General features: G+C 40.9%; 1 long non-coding RNA gene across 1 annotated transcript; it reads right to left on the bottom strand.

Moving 5' to 3' along the window:
• Positions 1–1,851: 1,851 nt before the first annotated feature.
• LOC121878018 lies at positions 1,852–4,014 on the bottom strand. The gene is made up of 2 exons (XR_006091084.1): positions 3,894–4,014; positions 1,852–2,373 (listed from the first exon to the last, which is right to left on the bottom strand). It is a non-coding gene; the product is annotated as an uncharacterized LOC121878018 (long non-coding RNA).
• Between the last annotated feature and the right edge of the window lie 5,594 nt (positions 4,015–9,608).

Below are 9,608 nucleotides of genomic sequence, written 5' to 3'. Positions count from 1 at the left end.
CCCGGAATGGTGACTAAGACTAGTCATACTCGGGTCACGTCCCTAGATGGCGTTGCTCGGTAGTGCTGGGTAGTTAGATCATGACACAATAGATGGCGTGGTTCGTAATAGTATGAACGGCAGTGTCTTGTACAATGTCACCCAGTATGAGTTCTTCCCCATCTAAACATTCGTAAAACAAGGGTGTGTACTGGCACCAACTCCCTTTTCCATTTTCTTGGTTGCCTTCCATATCTTGTGTCAGTGCCAATTTTTCTGGGGGGGTGGACATCCAGTACCGGATGAAGGGTTTTTTCATCATAAGACGACTCCAGGCAGGAACAAAGGTGTCTTCAGCTTTCAATACTGAACTTCAGTATGCAGACGACCTCACCCTCGTCGCTCACGCTGAACGCGATCTACAGGAGATCCTGAACACCTTCTCAGGTGCGTATGAAAACTTCGGTCCTGAGATGAATGTACGTAAGACTCATATTCTCTTCCAGCCTGCCCATTGACTGAGCCACACCACCATCTGTCCACCTTTACGTTACTACCCTCTCTAATGTTACCCACTTTCAGTATCACAGCTCCCAACTGTCCGCCACTGCGGACATCGATGAAAAGATTGAACATCGTGTCATATATGCATCTCAAGCCTTTGGCTGACTCCGTACCCGTGTCTTCAGTTGTAGGGAGCTGAAATTATTCACAAAGCACCACGTATATAGAGCAGTGGTCCTGCCCATCTTTCTATATGAGAGCGAAACATGGGTCACATACAGGAGGCACCTTAAGGCACGCAAAAACTTTAACCAACGTAGTCTACTTTCCATCCTCTGAGTTCGCTGGGAAGACAAGATTACAAATGCAAGTATTCTCGCTGACACCAACTGTAGGAGTTATCGAGGCTTCCATTATCAATGAACAACTACGCTGGACTGGCCATGTTACCCGCATGAACGACAGTAGACTGCCAAATAAGCTACTTTACAGTCACCTAACGAATAGTAAACGTAACACTGGCGGGCAACTGAAAAGGTATAAGGATAGTCTTAAGACAAACCTGAAAAGTGCCAAATCGACCCTCTCACCTGGGAGACGATTACTCCACACCGTTACGCTTGGAGGATCACCACACGAGAAGGTGTCAATACTTTCGAGTTAACCCAACCACATACCGAGGCAGACATGCGCCAACAACGGAAAGTCGCTGCCGCCACCCCTCCCGCACTAGATGTAGCCCTCCATACATGCAACATCTGTGGACGACCCTGCCAGTCATGTATCGGTCTCTCTAGTCACCTCAGATCTCACCAACCTAGGTGACATCCTAATAACTCATATAATTGTATCATAGCTGGATGATCGTCATACTCGATTCCGAGTGACACCAAAGTAGTACTAGTAGTGTGTGTGTGTGTGTGTGTGTGTGTGTGTGTGTGAGTATTATAATAATAATAATAATAATAATAATAATAATAATAATAATAATAATAATAATAATAATAATAATAATAATAATTTAAGCTTTATTGAAAAACCAACATCCAGAAGTCTTAAAAATATAGAGTCATAATTAGGGAATGGACCACTTTATTGCCAAATAAAATAACATACAAGTAACATCAGTGAGAAATGTGTGTGTGTGTGTGTGTGTGTGTGTGTGTGTGTGTGTGTGTGTGTGTGTGTGTGTGTGTGTGTGTGTGTGTGTGTGTGTGTATGTGTGTGTGGGTGAATGTGTGTGTGTGTATGTGTGTGTGTGTGTGTGTGTGTGTGAAAGAGTTAAATAATTCTCACATCAACAGTTAAGAGAAATTATTGTACTAACGGGACAATAAACCTCAGGAATAAGGATAAATGGATAAACAATTGACGTAAGAATAATGAATAATTTTGTTCCTTTTAACTACAATACGTTTTATTAAGATAATTGTGGGAGTGTAAACAACCCCGCCTACAGTACCAGTTACTACACGGCAGCAGCAGCCTCTTGTAATGTTCAGTCATACACACACTGACGTCACTCCATTAACACCTATGGAAACAACTGAACCAAACAGGTAAATTACTAACAACTAACTGTTTCATCTTTACCGAGGTGGCAAGACAAATGATGTCGGGATAATACATGTTATTATTATTTCTTGCCAAACGTGATGGTAATGCCAGGAGCAACGACAGCAGGAGCAGCTGTGGTAGTTGTTGTTGTTGGTCCAACGACAACATTGAGCGGAAAAAGGCGTCCTTGACGGTTGTTGGGCTGCGGGAGGGGTGAGGACGACACCCCGTGTCCAGCGAGGGCGATCACCAAGATGAAGACCAGCAGGGTGGAGGTCAGAGTGGCAGGGGTCTTCATGGTGGTGTTGGTTGGCTGGTTGGTTGGTTAGAGGTCTGGCTGGTGGAAGGAGAGATGACACATTTAGTTACGTTTTAATGTGTGTGTGTGTGTGTGTGTGTGTGTGTGTGTGTGTGTGTGTGTGTGTGTGTGTGTGTGTGTGTGTGTGTGTGTGTGTGCGTGTGTGTATGTGTGTGTGTGTGTGTGTGTTGTGTGTGTGTGTGTGTGTGTGTGTGTGTGTGTGTGTGCGTGTGTGTATGTGTGTGTGTGTGTATGTACTTGTTGGGTACAAGTTAGGGTACTTGTGTTGTAGTACTTGTTAGGTACAAGTTAAGTGTTCTTGTGTTGTAGTTCTTGTTAGGTACAAGTTAGAGTGCTTGTGTTGTAGTACTTGGGTACAAGTTACTTGTGTTGTAGTACTTTAGTTAAGTGTTCTTGTGTAGTAGTAGGTACAAGTTAGAGTGTTTGTGTTGTAGTACTTGTTGGGTACAAGTTAGAGTGTACTTGTGTTGTGTGTACTTGTTGGGTACAAGTTAGGTGTTCTTGTGTTGTAGTTCTTGTTGAGTTAGAGTAGTACAAGTTAGTACAAGTTACAAGTTAGTGTTTGTGTTGTAGTACTTGGGTACACTTGTGTTGTAGCTTGTTACAAGTTAGAGTGTACTTGTGTTGTAGTACTTGTTGGGTACAAGTTAGAGTGTACTTGTGTTGTACTTGTTACTTGGAGTGTACTTGTGTTGTAGTACTTGTTAGGTACAAGTTAGAGTGTACTTGTGTTGTAGTTCTTGTTAGGTACAAGTTAGAGTGTTCTTGTGTTGTAGTACTTGTTAGGTACAAGTTAGGGTGTACTTGTGTTGTAGTACTTGTTAGGTACAAGTTAGAGTGTACTTGTGTTGTAGTACTTGTTAGGTACAAGTTAGAGTGTACTTGTGTTGTAGTACTTGTTAGGTACAAGTTAGGGTGTACTTGTGTTGCAGTACTTGTTAGGTATAAGTTAGAGTGTACTTGTGTTATAGTACTTGTTAGGTACAAGTTAAAGTGTACTTGTGTTGTAGTACTTGTTAGGTACAAGTTAGGGTGTACTTGTGTTGCAGTACTTGTTAGGTATAAGTTAGAGTGTACTTGTGTTATAGTACTTGTTAGGTACAAGTTAGAGTGTACTTGTGTTGTAGTACTTGTTAGGTACAAGTTAGAGTGTACTTGTGTTGTAGTACTCGTTAGGTACAAGTTAGAGTGTTCTTGTGTTGTAGTACTCGTTAGGTACAAGTTAGAGTGTACTTGTGTTGTAGTTCTTGTTAGGTACAAGTTAGAGTGTACTTGTGTTGTAGTACTTGTTAGGTACAAGTTAGAGTGTACTTGTGTTGTAGTACTTGTTAGGTACAAGTTAGAGTGTACTTGTGTTGTAGTACTTGTTAGGTACAAGTTAGAGTGTACTTGTGTTGTAGTACTTGTTAGGTACAAGTTAGAGTGTACTTGTGTTGTAGTACTTGTTAGGTACAAGTTAGAGTGTACTTGTGTTGTAGTACTTGTTAGGTACAAGTTAGAGTGTACTTGTGGCGAGAGGTTGGAGACGTCTCACCTGAGTGGCTGGTGAGACACACCTGATAACAGCAGGTAGATGAAGCTGGCTTATATATCAACAAGTTTGTTATGATCTGATCACTAAAACAGTGAAGGCAACATCTGGAGCTCCTCCCAACCCCTTGATTCTCACTCACTCACCTAACACACTACTTCCTCCACTCACCTCTATATCAACCTTAAGTAAACTTTTAACATCACTTATTACTTTAAAAATAAAGTAAAGAAACTTTCACTTCATGTTGATGGTTATAAAGTGTTAATATTAATAAGATAATGGATGGAAGTCGTCGCCAGGTGGAGGGATGAGACGAGGGAGGGAAAGGAAGATAGAGAAAGAATGGAGACGAAGGAGAAGGGACGCCTCGTGATCCCTGCTCAGTGTGTCACTATTTGAGAGCAGATCTCTTGTTATTCTCGTCTCAGTTGACCTCTACTCCAATAGGTATTGAGTCAACAAGAGAATGAAACCAAAGTGACTATCATGGATCCAATTGTCATACTATTGTTTATTATACGAATTGATCATCATCATCACCACCATCATCATCATCATCATCATCATCATCATCATCATCACCATCTTAATCATCATCATCACCACCATCTTCGTCATCATCATCATCATCATCATCATCATCATCACCATCTTAATCATCATCATCACCACCATCTTCGTCATCATCATCATCATCATCATCTTCATCATCATCACCACCATCTTCATCATCATCATCATCATCACCATCTTAATCATCATCATCATCATCACCACCATCTTCATCATCATCATCATCATCATCATCACCACCATCTTCATCATCATCATCATCTTCATCATCATCATCGTATTCATCATCATCATCATCATCATCATTATCATTAGGTCATTAGAGGTTATTTAAACACAGCTATACTGGGGGACTGTACTAGAGGGGGACTGTACTGGGGACTGTACTAGGGGGGACTGTACTAGGGATGCTGGGGGGACGCTGGAGGGGACTGTACTGGGGGACTGTACTGGGGGGACTGTGCTGGGGGGACTGTGCACGGGAACTGCTGGGGGACAGCGCTGGGGACTGTATGTACCCAGGAGGGACTGTACTGGGGGGACTGTACTTCAGGGGGACATACTGGGGGACTGTACTGGGGGACTGTGTACTGGGGTTGCACTGGGGGACTGTGCTGGGGGGACTGTGCTGGGGGCTGTGCTGGGGGGACTGTGCTGGGGACTGTGCTGGGGGGAGAGAGATGTGCTGGGGGACTGTACTGGGGACTGTGCTGGGGACTGTACTGGGGTGGACTGCACTGGGGGACTGTGCTGGGGACTGTACTGGGGGACTGTGGGACGTGCTGGGGGGGACTGTGCTGGGGAATGTGCTGGGGGGACTGTGCTGGGGTTTGGGGGACTGTACTGGGGGACTGTGTACTGGGGACTGCTGGGGGACTGTGCTGGGGGGAACTGTGCTGGGAGGGACTGCTGGGGGGACACTGGGGGACTGTACCCTGGGACTGCTGGGGACTGTGCTGGGGGACTGTTCTGGGGGGACTGTACTGGGGGGGACTGTACTGGGGGGACTGTACCTGGGGGGACTGTACCTGGGGGGGGACCCACACACAGACGGAGAACTAAATGATTAAATGCCCAAAAGTATCTCATTACCTGTGTTTTAGGTGAACTAGTTATATATTTACCTGTACCTGTACCTGTAATTATACCTGTACCTATACTTATACCTGTACCTATACTTATACCTGTACCTATACTTATACCTGTACTTATAATTATAAGTCGATGCCTAATAGACTAATAGAGACAAGATATATTTTATGAAAGCTATTACAGGAAGAGTCATTGAAAAGGTATAACTTACTAAAGGTTAAAGACAAAGTGTGAAGGAGTCATCTGCTTAAATACCATTGATGAAACAACTCGTCCTGATGCCCACGAACATAACTAACCCTTGGAGACTTATTAGTTGTGGTGATTAGAAAAGAAAACTCTTAAGTAGATAAGTGAAATGTATTTGGTTATTAATGAGTTGTAGAATAATTCCTTTAATTTAGTTTTTGATGGATTATTCGCCCGTTAACTTGTGATGGAAAATCGAATCCAAGTTGAGTTTGTGGTGGGTTATGATGCGTGGTTACAGACTAGTTGTGTGGCTGAAATGACACGAAAACGATCATGAGTTTTTGTTCTGTGATGTGAGCCAGTAGCTGTTTATGTGTTAAGGAGCCCCGATGATAGTAGGTGAGCCAGTAGCTGTTTATGTGTTAAGGAGCCCCGTTGATAGTAGGTGAGCCAGTAGCTGTTTATGTGTTAAGGAGCCCCGATGATAGTAGGTGAGCCAGTACTTGTGTATGTGTTAAGGAGCCCCGATGATGATGGTAGTTGAGTACTTGTCATGTTAAGTAGCTGATGATGTGGGTGGGCCAGTGGCTGTTTGTATGTGTTAAGGAGCCCCGATGATAGTAGGTGAGCCAGTACTTGTGTATGTGTTAAGGAGCCCCGATGATAGTAGGTGAGCCAGTACTTGTGTATGTGTTAAGAAGCCCCGATGACAGTAAGAGTAATATAATGTTTCGATTTATTTAGCCACGTAAGAGTGAACTAAATTATATACGGGATTAGTTAAGAATTAGTGAATATTTATGATAAACGAAGGAAATAAAATAGAATCTGTCTCAAGTGAATAATCATGACCAATTTACTTTATAAACTTTGATTTCATACCAAATGTTAATATTTTTTGGTTTTGTAAAAGTATAATATTTTTTTACTTGTATCCTATGAGCCGGCACACCAGTCAAGTTTAGCTATACAGTGGATCCTTACTTACTGTAGAGAGGACTGACTGTAGTGTTGTGTAGCACTGTACCGAGACAGTTGTTGCCTCGTATGGAGAGGGAGAGAGTGAACAGATAGTGGTGTTAGAAGGAATTTTATTTATTTGATGAAAACTTGTATATTTTTTTTACCTGCGTCTTTATTATTTTCAATGGCTAATATTTGTGTAGTCACTCAAAAAATATCTATACAATATTGTGTTGAGAAAATATGACACAACGGACGAAGGATTTTGACAACCCTGACGAGACAACAGGAGCCACAGTGTTCATTGTGAAATTCATCGATCACCCCAAGTACAGATAGTTTTTGAGTGACTGTACTGTACATATTATTATTGTTGTAATTTTCTGCCCTTTCTTTCTTGTGGAGTGATAATTGTTTACCATAATTCTTATTTATTTATATTTCTCGAGGGATACAGTTGTATAAGTAATTGTTCACAGACTGGTGCTGCTTTAGTGTTACCAGTGGTCTAACGCTCACAACTCTCTTTCTTCACTCGCCTAAGAATAATTAGAGAGCTGAGGGTAAAAAAGTTCCGTTGGAGTGTTATTCACTACAGCTGGGCCATATTACAGGTATCAGATCAATTCGTGTGATGAGTCAACCTGGGTCACAGTTCATGGGTTAGAAATTATAAACATATAACATTATTTATTATTATTTATTTTGTATTTACATTTGACTAGTTTACTGTTTGGTAAATTAACAATGGCTTATGGAGGTCTAATCAATGATGAGTTCAAGTTGAATTTTATGAATCTATCTCGAAACTACAGTGGAACAACAGCAAACAACGTTAAGTCAATCGTTACTACAACAGCAAAACAAAAGGCAGGTCACCAACAACAGCAAAACAAAAGGCAGGTCACCAACAACAGCAAAACAAAAGGCAGGTCACCAACAACAGCAAAACAAAAGGTAGATCACCAACAACAGACTACTTCTTCCCGCCACATGTTCCACCAAGGGCACAGACTATGAAGCCACTTCCATCAGCGTTATTCACTTGGAACAGTGTGAGAGCTGGAGGTTGGGTTGTAGTCACTGTTCCTGTGGCTGGTGCTACTGTAGTTGTAGTTGTTGTAGCTGGGATAATTCCAAATTGGAGAGGGCGTCCTTGACGGTTGTTGGGCTGCGGGAGGGGGGAGGACGACACCCCGTGTCCAGCGAGGGCGATCACCAAGATGAAGACCAGCAGGGTGGAGGTCAGAGTGGCAGGGGTCTTCATGGTGGTGTTGGTTGGCTGGTTGGTTGGTTAGAGGTCTGGCTGGTGGAAGGAGAGATGACACATTTAGTTACGTGTTAATGTGTGTGTGTGTGTGTGTGTGTGTGTGTGTGTGTGTGAAGTAACCCCATTATATAACTGTATATTTTTCAGTGTTTTGGCTGCCATGTCCTTTCAGTAAACTGCTAATTATTATTATTATTATTATTATTATTATTATTATTATTATTATTATTATTATTATTATTATTATTATTATTATTATTATTATTATTATTATTATTATTATTAGTAATATTATTATTATTATTATATTATTATATTATTATTATTATTATTATTAATATTATTATTATGGTATTGTATTAATATTATTATTATTGTTGTTGTGTGTGTTGTACTTTGAGTGTGTCCAACTACACACAAACTTCAATGGTCATGTACTTGTACAGTAACTGTGGATGGGAGAGCAAGTTGGCAAAAAAAAAGGTGACTATAATATTATGAAGTCGAGGATGTGTGAGTGTTTCGTGTCATGAATAAAGTGTTTGTAACTGTACACACAGAACCAAAGCCTGTGGAGCTGAAGATGGCAGATGTCTGCTTGTAAATGTGCAAGTCAGGAGGTGATGTTCGTGATGTGCTTCTTAAGAACACCGCAGCGTGTACTTGTTAGGTACAAGTTAGAGTGTACTTGTGTTGCAGTACTTGTTAGGTACAAGTTAGAGTGTACTTGTGTTGCAGTACTTGTTAGGTATAAGTTAGAGTGTACTTGTGTTGTAGTACTTGTTAGGTACAAGTTAGAGTGTACTTGTGTTGTAGTACTTGTTAGGTACAAGTTAGAGTGTACTTGTGTTGTAGTACTTGTTAGGTACAAGTTAGAGTGTACTTGTGTTGTAGTACTTGTTAGGTACACGTTAGAGTGTACTTGTGTTGTAGTACTTGTTAGGTACAAGTTAGAGTGTTCTTGTGTTGTAGTACTTGTTAGGTACACGTTAGAGTGTACTTGTGTTGTAGTACTTGTTAGGTACAAGTTAGAGTGTACTTGTGTTGTAGTACTTGTTAGGTACAAGTTAGAGTGTACTTGTGTTGTAGTACTTGTTAGTACAAGTTGGGTGCAATGTTGCAGTGCTTGTTACTGATTGCAAGTTAGGTGTACTTGTGTTGTAGTACTTGTTGCATTTGAATTAAAATTAACTTATTTATTAGTACTTATTGTTACAAGTTAGGTGCTGTTTATATTAGGTATAAGTTAGGAAATTAGTACTTGTGTTATAGTACTTATTGGGGTACAAAGTTAAAGTGTACTTGTGTTGTTGTAGTACTTATTAGGTACAAGTTGGGATTGTACTTATTGTTTGCAGTACTTATTGAGTTATAAGTTAGAGTGTGTACTTGTGTTATAGTACTTATTTGTTTGGGAATTTAGAGTGTGCCATGTTGTGGTACTCGTTGAAGTTGAATTAAAGGTATTCTTTGTTCTTTAGTACTCGTTGGGTGGGTTAAATTATTGTACTTGTGTTGTAGTACTTGTTAGGTACAAGTTAGAGTGTACTTGTGTTGTAGTACTCGTTAGGTACAAGTTAGAGTGTACTTGTGTTGTAGTTCTTGTTAGGTACAAGTTAGAGTGT

Source organism: Homarus americanus, unplaced genomic scaffold, assembly GCF_018991925.1.
Source record: "Homarus americanus isolate GMGI-L3 unplaced genomic scaffold, GMGI_Hamer_2.0 scaffold56392, whole genome shotgun sequence".
Taxonomy (NCBI): Eukaryota; Metazoa; Arthropoda; class Malacostraca; order Decapoda; family Nephropidae; genus Homarus; species Homarus americanus.
Note: the sequence above shows the minus strand (reverse complement) of the source record. Positions and strands in the feature narration are given on the sequence as shown.